Source organism: Lycium barbarum, chromosome 11, assembly GCF_019175385.1.
Source record: "Lycium barbarum isolate Lr01 chromosome 11, ASM1917538v2, whole genome shotgun sequence".
In the NCBI taxonomy this organism is placed as follows: domain Eukaryota; kingdom Viridiplantae; phylum Streptophyta; class Magnoliopsida; order Solanales; family Solanaceae; genus Lycium; species Lycium barbarum.
The window spans coordinates 16,573,941-16,598,722 of record NC_083347.1 but is presented as its reverse complement, the minus strand read 5'-3'; the positions used below and the strand labels follow the sequence as shown (position 1 = coordinate 16,598,722).

Here is a 24,782-nt window from a genome sequence, read left to right as displayed (position 1 = left end):
GTATTGGGGAGAGGTGATTAGAAAGGATATGACACAGTTTCAGCTCACCGAGGACATGACCTTAGATAGGAGGTTGTGGAGGACTCAGATTAGGATAGAAGGCTAGGTGGCTTATCCTTTCACCATAGTAATTGTAGTTTTGCTCATTTGTTTATTGTCATTTGATTTCTGCATTTGATTGCTGCTTATATTTGTTGGGCCGTTGTACTTTGGTTATCTTCTTTATCTATAGTAGTTAATGCTCCTTTCTTTCCGGACTATTCTATCATGACTTTCTTGCTTTTGTTATTCCCTGTTTTCATATTGTTTTCGATATGCTTGGTCCTATCTGACCTTTTGTCTTGTTTTCCTCTCTTAAGCCGAGGGTCTTTAGGAAACAGCCGCCCTACCTTTCAAGGTGGGGGTTAGGTCTGCGTACACTCTACCCTCCCCAGACCCCACATGGTGGGATTATACTGGGCTTGTTGTTGTTGTTGTTGTTGTCATATATATTTTTATTTAGAATCTATATTTCTAGCTTTTTTAGATGTGAAGCAATTCATGATTGTTTTATAATCAATTTTTTTAATAATTCATTTTCAATTGATAATATAGCTAATTCATTCAATCTCTCTTGAGACTAAGATATAAGATTTTATCAACTAATTTTGGAAAAATTCTTTCGCCCGAAACAACAATTTTATATATATCTTTAAGGAAAATATGGGGCCTCAAAAAAAAAATTGAGGCCCTAAGCGATTACTTTATTGACCTTATAGTCGAGCCATTCTTGATTTTTCCCTTTCGCAGTGTTTACTGTGTCGGCTTCGTCTTTCATAAGTGAAGATAAAATAAAGCGTTCATAATAAAGACGTTTATTATCTATTTTTAATTCAACACACTTCCATTATAATGTTCGAGTAGGCACTGATACTTATCTTTTATTTCTCTCTCATCTAGTAATAATTTTGGGGTAGCTTTACGTTCTTATAGCAGAACCAACTTTATTTTAATTGTGGGGCCTGGTAAGTTAGTAGTACATCAATATCAATCGACAATAATTTATTATTATGTCACTGTTAATGGAGCAATCCTCTTTCTTTCTTCTTTGTCTTCTTATTTTGGGTTGTTCTCATTTACTAGATTTTCGTCGAAGAAATTAACACTAATGCTATGGGTCCCCCAAGAGAGTAACCTTCATAGATGAAATTTTGACTAACTTCATCTTAACAATGTCGACATCTTGGACAAAAGAAAAATCCATTTATATGGGAGCTTTACATGATCCTGAAAAGCCAGTTTCTTTTTCCCGACATCCTATAAAGCCATTTTATTTTTACTTGTATTTGTGGAGCATACTGATTATTACTGAGTTTTTAAATCATCGGACAATAATTCATCGGTATTAGCTATTAATCTAACAACTCCGAGGGTTGTACTTGGATGAATAATATCATTCTTAGAGGCAGCTCCAAAATATAAGTATCATAGGTTTAACATTTAAGGTTCTTAACATTGAGTTCATTTTATTTTTAAAATTTTAGATTCATATATACTACTTGTTATAGCCGTCCTATTTTGATAGGAGTAAGGTCTGCGTACACTCTACCCTTCTCAGACCCCACGATGTGGGATTTCACTGGGTTGTTGTTGTTGTTGTACTTGTTGTAAGTTTTGTGAAATTTTAAATTTATGTAAGTGTAGGCTTTATATGAATAGTATTGAATTTAGATGAACCCGATGACAATATGCTACATCTACCTCTGAGCATTCCCTCTTAATTAAATATTTCAAGTTTGAGTCTTTAAAATGGATAAATATTGATAAATCACATTTTTTTCTTTAATGGCCTTACACAATGCAAATTTCAATTAATCAACTCCAAAGTAAAATGAAAAACCAACAACAAATATCAATGCAATTTCTCTCTCTTTCTTTTGTTCGTTTTCGAGGTCTTCTATATCAATTTTCACAGAAGAACTAAGTTACTACTTTTTATTCGATTAAGTTCCTTCTCATAAGTGTCACCTTACAAAAAAAATCACGCTTATTAAAAAATCAATAAATACATTGTGGAGATTACTCCTTAATGCCAAGGACATAGTTGGAAACACTTGTCAATTTTTGTTTTGAAGTCCTAAGCTGACTCTTATTTGGGAGGAAGGGAGTATTTTGGGATAACTGTTTTTGCTAACGCGACACTTATTTTGAGACGGAAGAGTATTTTTTAATATACTCCTTCCATTTCAAAATTAATAGTATTTTTAGCTTGACCACACCCTTAAGAAAACTACATATTCCTAAAAAGTAAAATGTCTTGAAAAAGATGTAGCTCTTTACTTGTTTATAGGTTATGTACTAGCAATATATGCCCGTGCATTCATGTCTATTCACTTTAATTAGCCAGTCTTTAAGGTTTGTATTTTGAAAATAACTTTTAAAAACATTCTAATTGTTATTATATAAAGCAATATCTACAAAATGTATTTATGTACCATCACTTTAGTTATAATTAAAAGATGAAGTTTAAAAATTAAAAACCTATGATGGAATTAAGTCTTTGAGATGGAAAGAGTCAGACTTTTTTCTCATTATCATGACAATGAAAGTTGTTCATTGATGCGAAAAAGAAAATTAGTAAGAATATGAGGGAAAATGAATATTTTGATTCTAGATTTTTTCTTTAATTATTTAATATCTTATATGTATACTGACAGGTTGATATCCATTTCAATTAGCTAACTGTTCAAATCCAAACATAAGAACCATTATTGTATATATTGGATTTTTTAAAAGCAAAACTAATAAAATATTTTTAATAAATCAATTTAAAAATATATTATAATTTTTTATATTAACAATTATAGATAAAAAATCAAAATTAGAAAGATATATGTTATATCGTAAATCACCAAATTTTAATTTCGAAATGAAAATTTAAAGTAATACATTTTATAAATGTAAAGAAACAATAATTAGAGACTGCAAAAGAGAGTAAAATAAGTAAAGTATTGATAAAGAAGGAAAATGGGGATAAAAGTCACTCCCTCCCTTCACTTTTACTTGTCCACTTTAGCATATCAAGAAAAAGAAATTTTTCTTCTTCTTATTTTACCGTTCACATTAATTATTCATTTTCAAATTATTTTATGAGGCTATTGAGACTATACACCAATAAATATGGATATTATGATAAAATATATACTTCATTTATTAATTCTTAAAGAACGTGAAAAGTCAAAAGTGGACAACTTATGTGTAGGAGAATTAAAATTGAAGTGCATACGTGTATACATGAAAAGAGAATAAATACTCAGTACTATGACATATGTTCAAGTGGGATAAAAAAGTAGTTGGTTAAAGTGTATAATTTATATAACTTTTGGCACAAATTTGCACTGCTATTGTTCGTCCTCTCTTCACGTTTAAAGTATTGACAAAGAAGAAAAACGGGGATAAAAGTCACTCTCTCCATTTACTTTTACTTGTCCACGTTAACATATCAAGAGAAAGAAATTTTTGTTCTTATTATTAATTTTACCCTTCACATTAATTACTTATTTTCAAATCATTTTCGAAGGCTATTGAGACTTACACCAATAAATATGAATATTATGGTAAAATGTATACTCCCTCCGTCCCATATTACTTGTCATTTTCCCTTTTGCACGGCTCTTAAGAAATCTTAAATAAAAGATGTATTTTACTATCTTACCCATATCTCTCTCCAATAAATACATTCTAATCAAAATTGACTATTTTCAAGAACATTTATTACTAAGGGTAAGATGGAAAATATTTAATTAATTTTATCTTGGTTTTGTGAATGAACAAGTAATTTGGACATATATTTTTAGTAATGTGGCCAAGTAATATGGGACGGAGAGGATAAGATGGGAAAGATTTAGTTAATTTTATCTTCGTTTTGTAAATGAACAAGTAATTTGGACATATATTTTTAGTAATGTTGAGTACTTCATTTATGAACAAGTAAAAGTGCACGGATGAAATAATATGGGTCAGAAAATTAAAATTGAAATGCATACGTATATACATGAGGAGAGAATAAATATTTAGTACTATGAAATATGTCCACGTGGGGTAAAAAGGTAGTTTAGTAATGTGGCCAAGTAATATGGGACGGAGGGAGTACTTCATTTATTAATTCTTAAAGAACTTGAAAAGTCAAATGTCAATAAGTATAAGTGCACGGAGAAAATAAATGTGTCGGAGAATTAAATTTGAAGTGCATAAGTGTATACATGCGAAGAGATCAGTACTATGACATATGTCCACGTGGGATAAAAAAGTAGTTGATTAAAATGTACAATTTATATAGCTTGTGGTACAACATTTTATGCATGTGTTAGTCCATCCACCACACTTATATATATAATAGAAAAGAAGAAAAATAGACACATTTTTAGTAATGTGGCCAAGTAATATGGGACGAAGGGAGTACTTCATTTTTATTAATTCTTTTTTTGGTAACTAAAATATTTTATTACCAAAGTGATCATTACAGATCAGAGAAACTGGGACCATGGCAGGTCTCAGTTCACACACTTTGCCTCTCTACTAGCATATCTATCAACTCCTATACAGTAACTAGGGGTAAAGGTTTAGTAAGCTAAGCTGATTGTACATCTTTAAGCATCTATTTCCCTTATGGTGAATCTCTTGAACTAGCATCCTGCATATTTGCTCAGGTCTCCTGCACTTCTTTTCAAATACACATGAGTTTCGTTCTTACCAAATGTGATAGACAGCCCCAGCCAATGTCATGCGATATATTTCTTCCTGCACGCTATTTCCACTTGCCCATTGGGTCACCCATTGTAGCTCTTGTGACCAGCCCATTACACATCTCCTAATGCCTAACCAGTTCAACAGTTTACTCCAAACTATTGTGGAGTACTTACAATCGAAGAATAAATGTTCAATGGATTCATCTGCACTCTCACACAATGGGCAGCTCCTCTCCGTTGTTAGTTTCCATTTGTATAGTCTATCCTTCGTGTATAGTCTACCATGAGCCACTAGAGTCAGATTAAACATCCATTTCGGATATCCATCGGTATTGCATACTAACCTCTTCCATTCTACTTCATGTATGTCCCCTCTCAATTCATTGTATAACTTCTTTGTGGAAAACTTGATGAGGTTAGTGAATGTTTCATAATTGTAGCCAATCTCCTCTAGGTGCTTCTTAGCTTTGAATATCTTTCTTATTACCCATGAAGCTTGTTTTGGTTCTACTGTCCATGCTGTGTTCCTCTTGATATAGTAGCAGTGGATCCATTTTATCCATAGGTTGTCTTTTTTCTGGCATAGGATCCAGAGATGCTTACTAATTGCTGCCCTGTTCCATACACTTATGTCCACTATATTGAATCCACCCGCTGATCTTGGCATGCAAACTCTATCCCATGCTAAAAGTGCTTTTCTGGTGATACTATTACTGCCACTCCATAGGTAGCTCCTAAGCACTGACTCTATCATTCTGATAATCTTCTTCGGGAGGATAAAGATTTGCCCCCAAAATGTTTGTATGGAGAACATAACACTCTTGATTAATTGTAATCTTCCAGCATATGATAGGAATCTTGCTGTCCATGAAGTAACTCTTCCTACCATCTTATCTAATAATGGCTGACATTGTGCAACTGAGATCCTTTTTGTACTTAGTGGTACTCCAAGGTATCTCACAGGTAGTTCTCCTTTTGGCATTCCTAGCTCAGCAAGTATCTCCTCCTGTACTTCATGAGGGACCCCTCCAAAGAAGATGGAGCTTTTTGCTTTATTAACCTTTGCTTGTGAGAAGTCCAGGAAGCATTTATACATTAACCTCACAGAGCCCGTATCTCCCCTGCAAAAAAGTAGTAGATCGTCAGCAAAACCAAGTTGCACAATGTGCAACTTTTCACATCTCGGATGGTAATTAAAATCAGGCACATCTCGGAGGGTCATGAGATTCCCGTGTAGATAGTCCATCGCCAGTACAAACAGGAAGGGGGATAGAGGGTCCCCCTGCCTTAGCCCTTTACAAGCTGGAAATGGCATAGTAGGCTGTCCATTTATCAGTATGGAGTATGAGACTGTTTTGACACATTGCATGATCCATTTGACAAACACTCCGGGAAAAGCTAGACTGTCTAGTATCTGCTCCAGGAAATCCCATTCGATGGAATCATATGCCTTCTGCATATCTAATTTCATCATACACCTTGGAGAAACTCCTTTCCTGCCATATCCTTTAAACAATTCATGGCTTAGGATAATGTTGTCAGTGATTACTCTACCAGGAACAAATGCAGATTGTGATTTATCCACTAGATACTCCTTGACCTGTTGGAGTCTTCTAGTCAAAATCTTAGAGATAATCTTGTATAAGGTGGTGCAGCATGAGATGTGCCTGTATTCCTTTATGGCTGCTGGATTCTTAACTTTCGGTATTAGAGTAACTGATGTGCAATTTATAATTTTCAGCATACTAGAGGTTCTGAAGAATTCTAAAATCGCATCAGTCACGTCTGTTATACCCTATTTTAACCGAAGTCAAAAATAGTTTACAACATCCCGATAATTCCGGGGTTAATTAAAGTTAGGGAGTCACCACCTAATTATTTATGGTGAATTAGGACACCTAAAGTTCATTAAAGTTATTTTTAAAGTTAACTCCGTTTTAAGTCTACGAAACCAAAAATCTAGGTAAGGGTTCAACTAACTTAAAGAGAAGGTATTAGGCACCCTTTAAGATCCATTAACAATGGTTAACCGACCGGACTTAAAGTTAATTAGGCTAAAATGTAAATGTAACATTTTATAATATTTAAGAAATATTTTATAAGTATTGCTAAAGTTATAGATAGATATAGAAGAATGCTATTTAAATTAGAATAAAGTAGTAGTTTATAGAAGAAAGACTTTAACCATATTAAAAAATAGGCTGGATTAGTCAATACATTAATAAGAATTCAATGATCTATTAGTAATTCATTTTTAACTGTTTATCTTATTAAGTAACAAATAAAATCGAAAGGCAATGAACAAATTAATTTCCTACTATTATGTGAAAAGTTTTCTGAAAAATATAACTACCTCTTTATGAAAATTGGGCCTTGTTTGGGAACATAAAGATATAACTTAAGCTTGGAAAGGATTCATCACTTATTAGAAATGGTCATTTATTGCCTTTAAAAGAAATACTCATAAAACTAAAAAAAGGGTTTATAAAATAATGCTAGGACTCTAACTTGAGGCATGTGAATGGTTTTGAAATCGGACTCAATTCCTTAGCAAATATCGATTGGTTTAATTATACCTTTAAAGTTAATCACATGCTAATCTTAAACCATTATATCATGTATTAAGAACATCAAACACACACCCAAATAAATCATTCAAAACACACATTCAAACAAAATAATAAGCAAAGTAAAGAGTTGAGAGTTAAAAAAAAAAAAAAGGGAATCGCCATGGGCGAGCCTCAAGCGAATTTCATTGTTTTCTTGCTGTGGGATGAAATTAAGGAATAAGGAACGGTCGACTCTACGCACGGGCGATGTATTAATGCCGAGTCTCAATTTGGAGACTCCGTTTTGAGCGAGCCCCGAATTGAAACTCCATCTTCTCCGGTGTGTACATGTAAACAAAAACAAGAAGCAAATAAGGAATTAGCAAAGGGAATAAGCACAGATCCTTAAACTGTCAGAAATTTACACACTGTGTATGTAAATAGCCTGGTAATAATCACTTTGAAAATAAAATTGCCTCAGTTGACGCTAAAAGTTTTCACAAGCAGAGGAAGAAAACGTAGGATAGGGAACCATGTTCATCTTGTTAATTTTCAACGTGCATATTTAGGCTAAAGTGTAATTTAGTTGAATCAGGCAAGTCCTTTTCAGGCATTGAAGCAAATATCATCTCTGCTCCATTTTAAGCATATATTCAGCACATGCTAGCAGTCTAGAATCTTATGTATTGATCACATATTTGTCATTTCACACTTGAAGAGGATATAGCAGGATCCCAGTTGCTTCAGACATGTTTCATGTAAGTGATAGTTCATGGCCTATTCTGGGATATTCTTGTAGGAAAATGATATTTCTAATCGTTTATGTTCATAGCACAACGTGGTAATAGGAAAGTGCACAATACCAAACGTGATGAGAAAAGCCAAAATGCACAGAAACATCTATGGACTCATAACGAACATTAAAGTCAGAGGGGGAAACTCACAACTTGCAAGCAACTATTCCGTAAGTGTTTTCCTTTCATTCAGAGGCATACGATACCAGTTTTTTTTAGCTCATTATCACACTGCTTGAGAACCTTTTTTTAAAACAAATTGATAATGCTTCATACACAAGTTCATGAAATCTATTTATATAACCTGTCACTTTTACACCAAAACTAGACTCGAGATTAAGTTAAGTTATTCATCAGCTATAGCAGCTACGCGAAATAAGAAATGCAAACATGCTTTTTGAATCACAAATGGCAATGGAAAGATGCTAAACACGATTTTTCTATACTAACATAATTTTAACAGAACGATAAGTCGAAATAGCGTTGGATTTCACCTGTTTGTGGTGCAGTGAACCAAGACGTCGGAGCCCCGAACTACTCTCTAACCACGAACAGGTTCGAGTCTCAGATCAAAACGGACCCGAGATTTTTATGTTGAGAAAATGTTCAAGAACAGATGCAAGTGATTTTCAAGTGGTATGAGACTTTAGGGGGTAAGCTCTGAATCAAAAGAAAAATCTTTTTCTCCCGAACGGATTCAAATCCTAAAACGAAATGGACCAGAAAAGTTATGTATGAGAAAATGTTCAAGAACAGATAAAGTCATTTTTCAACTAATATGAAATCTTAGGGTAAGCCACGGACCGAAAAAAAAATCCCCCCGAAACAGAATGGAATTAGGACAAAGCTAAGTCTTAAAGTACTAGTGGAGAGATAGAAAATGTGGAATGTAGTAAAGTATTCGGTCGTCCCCCGATTGTTGTTGTTTTCGGCAGAACGATTAAGACAATATTTATAGGTGTAAAATTAGAGTCTAGGGTTTCGATTTTGGGCGGGATGTTGTTGAATTTCGAAAATGAATCTAAAAAAAAAACGAGCCGTTGAATCTGAAACCCTCTGTTTTGTATCCACGGCTTTTCAGAAAAAGTGTCTTCGTTGTCTTGTGTTGACTCGATCGTTCAAGGTAGGAGAGAGAGAGAACTTGTATGGAAATGGAGTGGCAAGTCTGCCATTGTTGAAAGGAAAACGGGTCGTTGTTGAAAAGGGGAAAGAGGAGAAGACGACAAGATGAGGAGCGTAGAGAGAGGGAGAGTATGAGAGAGCAGCGAGCATTGCACGAAAATGGGCGTCACGGTCTGCCATGGCTAAAGGCGATTAGGGTTTTACTCAAAAGAGAAAGAGATGAGAGAGAGAGGAAAGGGAGAGGAAAGAGGGAGGCGTCTCTGTTTCTGTTAGGTTTTAGGAGTGAAAACGTGGGGTTGGGCCGGGTCAAGTGTTTTAGTTGGGCTGGTCGGGTCGTTGGGCTGGTCTGTTGTTGAAATAGGGTAATGGGCTGGTGCCGAAATTGGTTGTGGTGGGCTGATTATTTGGGTCATTAATTTGGCTGCAATTCCTCCTCCATATAAATTCCATTGGGCTTTTAACTTAATAACTAGTACAATATATATTATGTGTAGAAAATAAAGAACACACCAAAAATAAAATGATGACGAGCCATTAAAAATTGTGATAAAGTAATGCTCGTAATGTTGATAGTAAAAATAATGAAAATGAAAGTAAGGATATTAATAATAGTAAAAAATAAAAAATAGTAGCGAAAACAAAGTATTTAACTCGTTAATAAATTTAAAACCTCGAGAAAATAGATTGGAATAAAGAAGGGACGAAATTGGGTGTCAACAACGTCTTCTCCAATAATTGGCCATGCCTTCTTAAAGAAATAAACGTTCATACCATCACATCCCGGAGCCTTTGAGTCATCGATATCCTTTAGGGCAAGCCATACTTCCTCTTTAGCAACTGGTTTGATCAATTCTCTCTGTTGGGTAGCATTTAGAATTGGACCAAGCTTTACTATGTTGGGGTTGATAGCAGGCAGTCTACTAGCGGATGAGCCTAGTAGTCTTTTGTAGAAAGTGATGACCTTCAGTTCAATTTCTTCCTCTATTAATAAAGTGTTTCCTTGTTTATTCATCAATCTTCTGATTCCATTTGTGGCATTCCTATTCTTCATTTGAGCAAAGAAATAGGTTGAATTTGAATCCCCTAGATTTAACCATTGGACTCTAGACTTTTGCTTGTATATGCTTTCCTCGATGTTTCCCCATTTCTCTAGTTCTTTCCTCAGATCTAGTTCTTGTTGGATGCTTGTAGTGTCATGTGGGATGTGAGCCCTCTGTTGTTTTACCTGCTTTAATTGGGACCGAATTTGCTCCAACTTCTCTGATGTTTTCACAAATTCTTTAGCATTCAGTCCTTTGAGCTCCACTTTGAGGCACTTTATTTTTTGCCATACTTGATTCATTTCCCCCCCAGTGGCAGTTTTGGACCACCCTTTTTTTACTATAGGCATGAACTGTTGGTGCTCAGCTAAACAGTTAAAGAATCTGAAAGGTTTCCTTCCACCTGGTGCTTCTCTATGTATCTGTATCTGTAGGGGTGTTTGGTCTGAAAAGTAAGGCTCCATAAGGACAATCTGATGTGTAGGCATATGTGTCATCCACTCCGCATTAACTATTCCCCAATCAATCCTGCTATATGTGTGATTATTTGTCCATGTATAGGCCCTCCCAGTAGTTGGAAACACCATCATTCCAGTATTGATAACCATATCTCTGAAATCTCTCGTTTCCACATCCTGAACCTCTGCACCACATTGTCTGTCTTCTGTGTTCAGTAATGTGTTAAAGTCTCCCATGACAAGCCATGGTCCTTGTTGAGAGTTATTTATTTGTTCAAGTTTTGCCCAGAGTGGTTTCCTATCATGTATTGTGTGCAGCCCATATACTGCTATTACTGAGACTGCGATATTCGATCTATAGAGCTTGATTACACCATGGATGTACTGGGGGTCCATGTCAATCACTGAGAAATCCATGATATTTGAATCCCATATCACCCATACTCTACTCTTTGTACTAGGGCTGCTGTTTGATGTCCAGCACCATCCAGGGGCAATTTTCTTTATTACACTTGCTTCCTTTTGTTCCTTTACCCTATGCTCTATGACTGCTATTAATGCCATTTTATTCTTTCTAACAAACTCCTTCATCTCCTTTTGCTTGTGTGCTTTATTTAGTCCCCTCACATTCCAGGTTATTATCATACTGGATTTAGAATGGGGTTGTTACCAACTTCTTGCTCCATATGACCCCTTTCCTTTCCCCTTCCTGTGCTGCCACAACTAGTTCCTGTAGCATTTGCCATTTGAGTAACCAAGGGATTAAAAGCTTTTTGTATTTTTAACGCCATACTCCCTCTTGGGCTTTTGTTTGGAGATCTTGCCACAGCCTTGTCTATCATTTGTGCCCATTCTGTTTCTTGTACACTCTCATCCATTGATTTGTCATTCGGCCTAGTTCTGCCCTCCATTGGTTTCTGTTGAGTTACTACTTTCCCATTCATTTGCCATCGTTGTGACGGTTTTGCTTGCCTTCTATCGTATTGATTAGCTAGTTGAATTTTATTCCCCTTTTCTGCTTGCTTTCGTTTCTCAGCCTGCTCAACCTGTTTGAGTTGACCTTCCTGAGCCCCTTGATTCTGCTGCCCTACAGCAGTGTCCTACTTGCATACATGTGGGGCAATATTCAGGTTCCCACTCATACTGTAGAGGCTGATCAAACACCTTGCCAAATGGGTCCTGGACTTTCACCACTCTAGGAAAAAGCTTCGTAATGTTCATTTCAACCAGTAGCCTGGCATAGGATATTCGAGCAATACTAGTGGTGCACTCGTCTGCATATATAGGATTTCCTAGTGTGCTGCCAATTTTGCTTAGGGACGACATACTCCAGCAGCTTAATGGCAGGTTTGGGAGCTTAAGCCATAATGGTATTGAGCTTAAGACCTCCTCATGGATATTGAAATCAGGCGACCATGCTTTAACTACTGCAGGCCTATTATTTATTGTGTGGGGGCCCGAGTAAAGGATCCCATTCCTTTCTTCCATTGTGTTGAATCAAATCACAAAATAGTCCTCGTTGTGGTAAAATACTTGTGGTTTCTGGGAGTACTTACCGTTCGATGCAAGAAATCTGTCGATAGCACCCATCGACGGCGAGTTTCCTATCACATATAGCACCACTGATAACTTCCATTTCGCCACCTCTATCTCTATATCCTTCATCTCTAATTTCGCAATTTTCACTCCATCTATAATTTCCGGTGCCACGAATTTTAGGTCCATGCCCCTAGCTGCCATCTTATTACCAGCAACAACGGTTGCCCATGTCTGTTCACCCGTTCTAGTAGCTTGAGTTTGTGACTCATTCGTTGCGGGTCTTCCTTCCTCTAATTCCGCTGTTTTTACTTTTTGTGGCAGAATTCCCGTTGTCGCTATATTCCCCTTTTGCGCAATCTCTGCAGTTTGCTTAGGAACCCCAGTATTCATCTCCGCCGTTACTAGGCCCTTTTCTGTGTCCACATCTGGGTCCATATGTTGAGAATGGAACAACATCAATTTGGGATCTGGGATCTGGATCGGTGAGTTTTGCACACCCATCGATCCACCTCCAGTAATCTGAAGGCTATCTCCCTGCGTCATGACTGGTGACTGCGGCATTCTCGTGGTGTTTTTCTTTGCTCTTCCCCGTCCCATAGTTGCCGACGGTGCCCGTTAGTCAGGCTACTAACTTGCGCCGAGAGGGTTTAGAGAGAGGAGAGAGAAAGAGTTCTTATTTAATATCAGCAAAGATTTTTTTTTATTAATTCTTTAAAAATGTAAAAAGTCAAGTATAGTAATGTGGCCAAGTAATATGAGACGAAGAGAGTACTTCACTTATTAATTCTTAAAGAACGTGAAAAGTCAAGTAATGTGGCCAAGAAATATGAGACGAAGGGAGTACTTCATTTATTAATTCTTAAATAACGTGAAAAGTCAAAAGTGAACAAGTAAAAGTGCATGGAGGAAATAAATATGTGTCGGATAATTAAAATTGAAGTGCATACATATATATATGAGAAGAAATAAATATTCAGCAAGAACGTGAAAAGTCAAAAGTGAACAAGTAAAAGTGCACGGAGGAAATAAATATGTGTCGGAGAATTAAAATTGAAGTGCACACGTGTATACATGAAAAGAAAATAAATATTCAGTACTATGACATATATCCATGTGGGGTTTATTAATTCTTAAAGAACGTGAAAAGTCAAAAGTGAACAAGTAAAAGTGTAAGGAGGAAATAAATTTGTTTAGGAGAATTAAAATTGAACTGCATATGTCTATACATGAGAAGAGAATAAATATTCAGCAAGAACGTGAAAAGTCAAAAGTGAACAAGTAAAAGTGTACGGAGGAAATAAATATGTCGGAGAATTAAAATTAAAGTGCATTCGTCTATACATGAGAAGAGAATAAATATTAAGTACTATGACATATGTCCACGTGAGATAAAAAATAGTTGGGCAAAATGTACAAGTTATGTAGCTTAAGGTACATGCATTCATTACGTGTATAATTTGTAAAGCTTATGATACAGCTATCTGATGCTGTGTTTGTCCCTCCATCCCACTTATATATATTAGAAAAAACTTCCTTTATTTAAATTAGGGTAAAATGGCAAAATAATTATTAATGCCTTCTTTACGTGAAACACTACTTATTTTGAAATGCAGAGAGTATCTTTCAAGTTATCCATAATAATTCGATCCGAGATCTGACTGGCCATAAATCACAAAGTTTATTCAGTCAAAGCCATTTTTAAGTGTGTTCTAATTCCAAGGGATGTACTACGATTTCTCACCGGTAATATGGACCAATCACGTAGAACTGTTTCACAAACTATGTACAAATACGAACAATCTTGCCTACCTTTTAAGGGTGCACGCTTCAAATTTTATTTTATTTCTCGTAACACTTTTTCGCAGACACCAAAAATACAATATTTTAAAGTTTATACTTTATACCTCCATGCTAAGTAAAACGAATTATGATCAAACAACTAGTATTTCAAATAGTATTACGACACTCAAGAATGTTATACCAATCGTAAGCATAAAGAGAATTTGACTGGAGGGAGGTTCAGAATCATTTTAGTATCCAATAATTAGCACCAAAAAGGATTAATTTCGGAGTAATCATATAAATTTTACTCCCTCTAGATCAAAAAAAGAGTTCACTTAGCCTTTTTTTTTGGATAAAAAAGAGAGTCCACTTAGTAAATCAAGAAAGAATTAACCTTGTTTTTCCATATTTGCCCCTGTTAAGTATTAAATGATTAAATCCCAATGCCTATTTTATTGGGGGTAGTTTAGTCAAATTACCTATTTTGTCTAGGAGTTAGTATTTTCTTAAGGGGTGTGCAAATGGCTAAGTGGACTCTTTTTTTGATCCGGAGGGAGTATCATTTAACCAATCTTTATACCAACAAAATTGAAATTGAAAGTAAAAACTTCACATCGGAAGTACTATGTTCGGATGAATTCGATATTGCAACGCTATATTAGTTTCTGTACACAACCAAATTTAAAGAGAGATCTTCCAATTATTTACCTTAAAAGAAAACTGTGCTACAACTTTCAAATGACCAGAATACTGCCGAAGGAGAAAGGGAGAAACAACAAAGAAAAGTACATATGGACAAGAAAACACATTTGTACATTATTATGTAATCTGCACAACGAAGTCGGCAACATTGTGAATTAATGGAGGAAATTACAAGGTCCAATTTTCCATTTCAAGTTGGTAAACATCCAATGTAACTTCACTATAGATGCAGTGACATTGTTAACAAATTTATCTATCAATCCAACAATCAAAGGAAAAGGGGAAAAAAAAAAAAACAATTTTTGATCAATCAAGCAATACAAATCATTCATACTTTTCAGCTTTGTTCTGCTTTTCCATTTCTCCATTAGCATGTAAGGAAGTAGAGTTGTTTCCGGTAAGTATGACATAAATTTTACCTGGTAATAGTTATACCACAAATATCTAGCCTACTTTTATAAGTAGAACTAGTAAATATGCCCGCGCTTCGCGCGGTGCATTATTCAATTTTGAAGAGGAATTGATGTAGTATATATAGTTTATATTGAGAGAGTGCCACATTACCGGCCTATGCCCTCTCTTTATATAAAAATATATTGATATAGATAGATTAAATTCTGAATACATACTATTTCACATAATTACAAACTTTCACTATTATATACACATTCCGTTGTCTTCCTCTTCCTCTTCCTCTTCCTCTTCCTACTCCTTTTCCTCTTCCTCTTCCTCTTCCTCCTCCTTCCTCCTCCTCCTCCTTCTTCTTCTTCTTCCCCTTCCCCTTCCTCCTTCTCCTCATCCTCCTGCTTCTTCTTCTTCCTCTTCCTCTTCGTCGTCGTCGTCATCGTCCTCCTCCTCCTTCTTCTGCTCCTTCTGCTCCTCCTTCTTCTTTTCCTTTTCCTTCTTCTTCTTCTTCTTCTTCTTCTCCTTCTCCATTATGATGTAAACATCCTCATAATAATATATGTTGCATCATAATATATGTTGCATCATTCAAATTATTATCTGAAACTCGGCATCAAGGTAAGAATTAGCATGTTAGGGAGTTCTGTAAAACTGGGTACAGAATCACCTTTGTTAGGGAGCGCTTTATCATTCATTTTAGGACTTTTCGATGCGAATCCGGATTTAGTCGGGCTTCAGTCTGTTACAGACACCGGATGGGAAACCAAATAAAAAAAGAGACGTCTATGTCTTTAAAAAAAAAGTGAGATGCCATTGAACCATCAAATGGGGAAAACGAATTAAACTTCGCCCGACAAATATCTGCACAAATTTTTGGCTGTAAATCTCGGTCTTGTAAACCTGAAAAATAACCCGATATGCTAGCACATCTTTTATGAAATCTGTACAAACTATGATTATACTATCCTATACAAATGGTAGAGTTTCTTAAGACAAATAATATGTATGAACGTAGATCAACAGGGGATGGTTTATGCAACAGTCACTTTTTTTTTTTTAACTTAAACCAATGACAATCATATTTTGATATTTAAGATCTTCAATACATGCTTCATTTCATCAAATTGTCATTCTCCAATGAGTAAATGTTAAACCAGAGACTTCAGCAACTATAAGCATTTACCTGTAGCATTTTCTAAATCAAGTACATGAAAGGGAGACACAATATCATTAAGTAAAATATTTTAAGAAACTCGAATTTCATCCGAAGTCCAGAACTTAGATGAAACTGAACTAATTAGCATGGAACCTTGTTGGTACAGATTTTCGTGCGCGGCCCCGTGGGTATCGAACTTGGAGTAGTAGTGCTCCACGAATGCCTTTGCCACAGCGTCGACGTCCATTTTACGATGAACTTGTGTAGTGCCTAAGCCCAGGCTAGGATAACCAATCAATATTGGAAGAGAAGCAAACAAACAGTCAGATAGAAGTGCGATTAGAGGACCAATAAGTGCATACATTTCAAGTAGGAAAGCAAAATCGGAAAGAAACGAAACTGGGAAAACTGAGAGGAAAGATTTCAAGATAAGTTATAATTATATTAATGAGGAAAGAGAACAAAATGCAATCGAATTCAATAGTCGTGACTTTTGGTTTTTCAGTAGTCGGGACTTTTTTTTTTTTTTTTTTTTTAATTTCTTATATTTAGAGCATTTAAATAAGAGGGAAATGGCAAAATTCTAATAAAAAAGATAAATGCTAATGCTGGCCTTAGAGAGTGTCACATCACCGTGCGTGTGTATATATATATATATATATATAGATAGATAGATTTATTAGTTAAATTATCTTTTATTTCTCAATAATTGTTTTCTTGATGGTTGCAGCTGGAATTTGGACGAATTCTGCTCTGATATGCAGTAAGATTTATGGTGCAAATATTGGAGACACGTGCTTCAATATTATGCAATAGTTTAGTGTGACCCCTGAGGCCTTTACTACTTTCAATCCAAATCTCAATTGTGACAAAATGTTAGTTGGTGAATGGATATGCCTTGATGGTTCCTCCGTCTAGAATATTAACCAAGGGAATATCAAGCTCGAGAAATAAAGTACTTAAATTTCATTTTTTTTTTGTTGAGAAAGAGAAGACTTCTCTAAAGTTAAGGATAATGTAACGTATGTAGGGATAAGGTCTGTGTATACTATACCATTTCAAGACCCACTTGTGATATTACACTGGTATATTGTTGTATTTCTCAAGGACCACTCTTCCTCTTTCACCTATAAAAAGGACCTTCACTTCCATCGTTTCTCATCACTCACTCACACTATCTAACCTTCCTTAAATCATCAGGATAACTAATACCAACTAGCAGTATTAAGTTTATTATTTTTAACTTCAAAACAAAACGAATAAGAATATCATGAGTTACCTTAAAAGCGTTTGGGTTACCGCTACAGTCGCTATAATTAACGGCCATTCAGATCACGCCCATAAATTGAAGTCCAGCATTAAATCACTAGACCACGGCAAAAATATTTCTCCGGTGCCAGCATCGTCGGTCTCCGGCCGACGTCCAGCATGTTAGGATATGATATCAGAGGGTTTATCGGAGGCGAGGAGAAAAGGAAATTACAAGCTGATGAATTGCTCTGGAAAGTTATGTACCTAAGCTTCTGGGGACAAAGTTGAGTTGTGGTGGTAGAATGGATGTATTCTTTCCAACCATATAAAGATCAAATCAATTCGAGCTCTGTACCCAAAATTACGTACATTTTACTAAACAATATTTGTTTTAACATATGGTGAGAAGTCGCCGCCATTGGTGGAAGGGGGAGTGAGTTGACCGAGTTGACTCGTATTGGAGGAAAGATGATCTGAGTTAACTCGGCCGATCTCGTTTAAGACTCAGAACTACAATCTCTAATTGTATATGTTGTGTTTAGTTGTTCAACCATTGTAAAGTTAAATACTTTGGGTCTATGTCCCACATGATAACGGAAAAAGGAAATAATCCTTTTTAGCTTCTTGATAAATACCAACTTTGTTGTTTCTTGTTCTTCAGTTATTATTATTATCCGGTGTTTCTTGTTTTTTTTCTAAGTATGTTGTGTCTTGCTTCCCATAGTATATATTTTGTCATGGTTTGTTCACTTATGTTATTTTTTTTTGAACTGCTTTGATGTGCTTTCTTTTAAGCCGAAGAAGACGAGAGTATTGGAAATAACCCTCTTCCTCTCAAGGTAGGGTAAGGTCTATAAACACTGGGTCCTTTTTCGAATCCTAATTTGTGGGATTACAATGATCTATTGTTGTTGTTACCGACTTTGTTTGGTAAGATTGGTACTGAAATATGTTACTATTAGAATATGTCCCAAAAGGGTTTATCGAAATTGTCTCATTCCAACTGGGACTCGACTGGCTTGTTCCATTCCAACTGGGATTTTGAACGTCTTCAACCCCTATTTAAAGGAGATTTTTGGCCAAAACATAAAAAAAAAAAAAAAAGAACAACTATCAAGACTACACACAAGACTATATTCCACACTTAGGTTAGAAAGAGTTTTCATTGAGAGATTGTAATATTTCGTTTCTTTTAATCTCGTTGCGCTTCGACACCCTGTTGAGATCATTTTGTACTCCTCACCTTCTAGTTGATTTCTCTGCGCTTCGTGCATGTGGTTTTTCCCGTCTTGGGTTTCCACGTAAATCTTGTGTTCATTACGTTTATTGCTTTCTTACATTATTGTTCTTGTGTTGGTGCACCCTAATCGGTTCTGCTGCATCGCTCGCTTATTTCTTAACAAGTGGTATCAGAGCGTTCAAGATCTAGGATGTCTACCGTAACCAAGTTTGATAACGAGAAGTTCGACGACAAGATAAGCTTCAGTATCTGGAAAGTTCATATGCAAGCTGTTCTCACCCAGAACGGATTAAAGAAGGCTCTTTTTGGGAAATCCAAGAAACCTGAGTCTATCACAGATGATTAATGGGAGGAATTGGATGAAAAGATGCTTTTAAATTGTCACGACCCGACTAGGGCCGTGACGGGTACTCGGGGCTAACCACCGAGCACCGCTCATTTCCTCACTCGTCATAACCATTTTACATTTCTTTATCATTCATAATCTCATAATCATAAGACAACCATTTTTCATTTGAAAACACAAATGATTTTATATACATGTGCCCCTTAGGCTATCAAAATAACATATACAAATATAACATAGTAATCTTGTGAGACCATCTAACCCACACTGCGCGTCTACGAGCCTCTACTGACATATTATACATATAGACGGAACAAGACTCCGTCGTGCTCGAAATACATATAGGAACCAACCAAAGAATAAACATAAGCACCTCCAAACAATGGAGTGCTCTCAATCAGCTGACAGCTACTAAGAATCTGGATCAAGCTCACCTCCCAGTCTACCTGCGGGCATGAACACAGCGTCCGAAGAGAATGGACGTCAGTACGAATATTGTACTGAGTATGAGAGGCATAAACAATAACAATATATCAATGAAATATGAAGGCATCAACGAAATAAGGAGGCATCAAGAAAGAGCAACCTGTACTGGCTATCAAATATAACTGAAATAATGCATGCTGACTTACTCATAATCATTATCATGTCATGTATGTATACATATATAAGCTTCCCGTCCATATAGGTACGGTGTGATAATGTATAAGCTGCCCGTCCATGTAGGAGCGGTGTGATAATCATAGCCTGCGTCCAGGCCTCCCGCGTCCGGGGTATAAGCTGCCCACTATAGTGGTGTGCACATCTACGTGCCTGCCTGCCCGACCGACTATAGCGCGGCGCGGTGTGAGAAAAAACATACACATATATATATAAAACATGCATAAGAGCCCAATCAAAAGCCATAACTATATCGGAGTGACGTAAGGTCGGTGGCTTCCGACGTCATTATGGAACATTCATTGACATCCTGCCTCACCTTGAAGGGATTAGCATATAAGGTGAGTGTAAGCAATAAATAACATCATTAACATCATAGGATCATCACAACATGAGTATTGGGATTTCTATACTTTACTCATTACCTTGTGTGGCTAATTATGGACATAGACTCATATTTTCCGGAACTTAAGGGAACTCATGGATAAGAAAGAGAGTCAAGCTATAAGATTCATTCCATAGAAAGAAAGGACTAGCCTCACATACCTTGAACTCTATCTAATGTCCAACGTCTACTTCTCGAGCTCGCAGGTCTAAAATTAAGATAACATAGGCCACAGTTAGATTATCCACATCACTTACTAACCAATCCAAGTAGGAATGAAACTTAACAAAATTCGGGCAGCATTTCCCTTGTAAACTTAACAATCCTCGAAATTCCAACTTAGCCAAACATCAATAAAAATACCAACAACAACAATACCAACAATTTCATATCAAACTAGAATTAAATCCATTCTTAAATTACTCCCAAAACAGCCCAATATACATTCGGATGCCAATGCTTGTATACACTTCTTTATTTCCGTATATCCATAATATAATAACAAAAACAACTACGGCCAATCCCCCGATATTCCAGCCCACAAAACAGTCCATAACGACCATAAAACAGTCCCCAAAATATCATCGCAAAACAGCCACAAATATTATACCAAACAGCTCCAAAATATAGTCACAAAATAGCCACGAACATTACATAAAATAGCCCCAAAATATTGTCACAAAACAGCCACGAAAATTACATAAAACAGCCCTAAAATATTGTCACAAAACAGCCACAAAAATTACATAAAACAGCCCCAAATATCGGCACAAAATAGCCCGGTATACGCTTTGTATATAATATCTTTATACACTTTATTCTGCCAATTCAAGAACAACAACTTATCAACAACATCAACAACAATATCAACAATTATTATATATTATAACTCAGCTAATTCCATCCATTTAATCCACCTAAAACAGCCCCTTAATCCATAAATCCCAACAAAACAGCAAACGAGTTTATAATGCTATTTTCTCCGTTCTAATCCGTTAAAACTCTAAATAAACTTGTTAACCATGAAAAATGGACCTTAATCTTACCTTAAGTATGCAGCAACCACTTCCACCCTCTCCTTCTTGGCTGATTTTTAGCTCAAATTGAAGGCAACGCGACGTACAACACTTTTCTCTTCATGAGCTTCGCGATTCGGGGCTTAGATTGTGGTCAAAATTTGGTTTCTCTCTCTACCTCTCCTCTCTCTCTCTCTATCTCTGAAAATTATGGAAATTTTGGTCTGAAAAATGAAGGAGAAAGCTGAAAATTTTCATTAAATATCATGGGTAATGGGCCTGACCCGAGTTGGAATCGGGTTGGGCCGAATTCACTGTTCAGCTCGACCTTTATGCCTTAAAATGTCCATATCTCCTTATCCCAATGTCACATGCAGACCCACGACCTATAGTTAGAAATCTATTTAAATTATCTACAACTTTCATTTTGGGAGTTTTCTCAAATTCCCAAATTCTGATAGGGTTATGACCTCCCGAAGTCAAACACCCGAAAACGTATCTTAAAAATATTGTTTTGGAGGGCTTTCACTTTGATTTGGCTCAAGGGTCCTTCTTGGGTTGTGTTTAACTTCGCATATATTATTCATATAACTTGTCATATGTCCCAAAAAATAAATCTCGACATGTGGACCCCACCTAAGCTTATGAATAATCCAACGTACGAAAATACGGGATATAACATCCTTCCTCCCTTTGGAACATTCGTCCCCGAATGTTAAACTATCCAGGAATTTTACAAAAATTTCGCCAGAGTTTCCCCTGTAATATGGAACTACCATCCTGTCACAACAACCCATAACAACTATGCCCCATAGGGCCATAATATAATAGCAACAGAATTTGGCCACACACGACCAATATGCATAAACAAGAAGTGTACATACCTCATAATCTTGGTGTTTCATCATGAACCTCTTCTGGGGGTTGAAATAAGTGCGGATATGTGGATTTTATTTTCTATTCTGCTTCCCAAGTTATTTCTTCTTGGTTGTTATTTCGCCACAACACTTTGACTGAAGCTACTTCCTTATTTCGAAGTCTTCGTACTTGCCTGTCTAAGATGGCAATAGGCACTTCTTCATATGCTAGCTTTTCTGTCACTTGCACATCATCCATTGGAACAATCATCACGGGACAATATAGACAAGGTACCTGTAACGACATCTGGGGAGGACTCAAGATCTTGTCGTCCCGCTAAAGCATATACTCGGGGCTGGGTGACACCTGAAGTAGATGCTGCCCCTCTGCCTCTACCTCGGCCTGCTGTCATCTGGGGAGTCTGTGCTGTCGGGTGTGCTGATGAAGAACCAACTGCTGAACCTGTGGGCTGAGTCCCAACTCTGCCTCTCATCGAAGGGAAATCTCTCATCATATGGCCAACTTGACCGCAGGAATAGCAAGCATCTAAACGCTGACGACATCGTCCTGAATGTAATCTACCGCACTGGCTGCACTGCGGTACCGGGGGTCTTCTCTGACTGTAATCTTCCTTGAATTGGGATTCTGGGGACCTCGAACTTTGACCCTGTCCTGACCGGAAAGAACGATCGAACTTCCTATCTGGAAATCTGGGGGGCGCACTAGTCACTGACTGGCCTGAATGTCGGGAGTAGGTCTGCTTCGGTCCCCATCTATACTCACTGCTTGCTCCCATAGATCTAGCCCTCTTACCTTGCCTTCTATCAATATCACGCTTACTTCTTTGCGGCTGTTGTCGTCCCTCAAGATTCTGAGCATGGGCCTGTATACGGGAAATGTCCATCCCGTCTTGCAATGAGGCTGTCAAGCAATCTCTGAATAAATGTGGTCCCAAGCCACTCACAAACCTATGCACCTGATCCTCCATGTCGGCCACCATAGCTGGGGCGTACCTGGCCAAAGAATTAAATTGCATACTATACTCCCGAGCACTCATACTTCCTTGCTTCAAATTCAAGAACCTGTCTGCTCTAGCTCGGCGAACCTCAGGTGGCAAATAATGGCGGATAAAAGCATCCACAAACTCTTGCCAAATGGGAGGAGGCGCATTCTCTCTTCTCGACGCTATCCAATAATTATACCACAATACCGCCACATCTCGGAGTCTATACGATGCCAACTCCACTGACTCAGTCTCGGAGGCATGGACAACCCTCAATGTTCTCAGCATCTCATCAATAAAACCTTGCAGGTCTTCATCCGGCTTTGACCCGAAAAACTCCGAAGGCTTCAGACTCATAAAATCATGAGCTCTGGTACTAGCTGACTGATCACTTGAAATCACATTCTGCCGCTGTGCTTGGGCGGCAACCAACTGTGTTAGTAAATGAATGGCCTCAGTCACTTGTTGACCCGAAGCAACCGGTGGAGGGACTGGATGCACTGGACGCAGGCTATGATTATCACACCGCTCCTACATGGATGGGAAGCTTATACATTATCACACCGTACCTATATGGACGGGCAGCTTATATATGTATACATACATGACATGATAATGATTATGAGTAAGTCAACATGCATTATTTCAGTTATATTTGATAGCCAATACATATTGCTCTTTCTTGATGCCTCCTTATCTCATTGATGCCTTCATATTTCATTGATATATTGTTACTGTTTATTCCTCTCATAGTCAGTACAATATTCGTACTGACGTCCGTTTTCTTCGGACGCTGTGTTCATGCCCGCAGGTAGACAGGGAGGTGAGCTTGATCCAGATTCTTAGTAGCTGTCAGCTGATTGAGAGCACTCCATTGTTCGGAGGTGCTTATGTTTATTCTTTTGGTTCTTTTATGTATTTCGCGCACGACGGAGTCTTGTTCCGTCTATATGTATAATATGTCAGTAGAGGCTCGTAGACGCGCACTTCGGGTTATGACCTCCCGAAGTCAAATTCCCTATCAGAATTTGGGAAAACTCCCATAATGAAAGTTGTAGATAATTGAAATAGCTTTCCAACCATAGGTCGTGGGTCTGCATGTGACATCTGGATAAGGAGATATGTACATTTTAAGGCAGAAAGGTCGAGCTGAACAGTGAATTCGGCCCAACCCGATTCCAACTCGGGGCAGGCCCATTACCCATGATATTTAATGAAAATTTTCAGCTTTCTCCTTCATTTTTCAGACCAAAATTTCCAGAATTTTCAAAGATAGAGAGAGAGAGAGAGAGAGAGAGAGAGAGAGAGAGAGAGAGAGAGAGAGAGAGGAGAGGTAGAGAGAGAAACCAAATTTTGACCACAATCTAAGCTCCGAATCGCGAAGCTCATGAAGAGAAAAGTGTTGTACGTCGCGTTGCCTTCAATTTGAGCTAAAAATCAGTCAATAAGGAGAGGGTGGAAGTGGTTGCTGCATACTTAAGGTAAGATTAAGGTCCATTTTTCATGATTAACAAGTTTATTTAGAGTTTTAACGGATTAAAACGGAGAAAATAGCATTATAAACTCGTTTGTTGTTTTGTTGGGATTTATGGATTAAGGGGCTGTTTTAGGTGGATTAAATGGATGGAATTAGCTGAGTTATGAAGTATAATAATTGTTGATATTGTTGTTGATGTTGTTGATAAGTTGTTGTTCTTGAATTGGGAGAATAAAGTGTATAAAGATATTGTATACAAAGCGTATACCGGG

At 36.9% G+C, this 24,782-nt stretch overlaps 1 long non-coding RNA gene across 1 annotated transcript; it reads right to left on the bottom strand.

The window, feature by feature from the left end:
* Positions 1–16,266: 16,266 nt before the first annotated feature.
* LOC132617728 (uncharacterized) lies at positions 16,267–18,197 on the bottom strand. Its single transcript, XR_009573815.1, has 2 exons — positions 17,554–18,197; positions 16,267–16,555 (listed from the first exon to the last, which is right to left on the bottom strand). It is a non-coding gene; the product is annotated as an uncharacterized LOC132617728 (long non-coding RNA).
* Between the last annotated feature and the right edge of the window lie 6,585 nt (positions 18,198–24,782).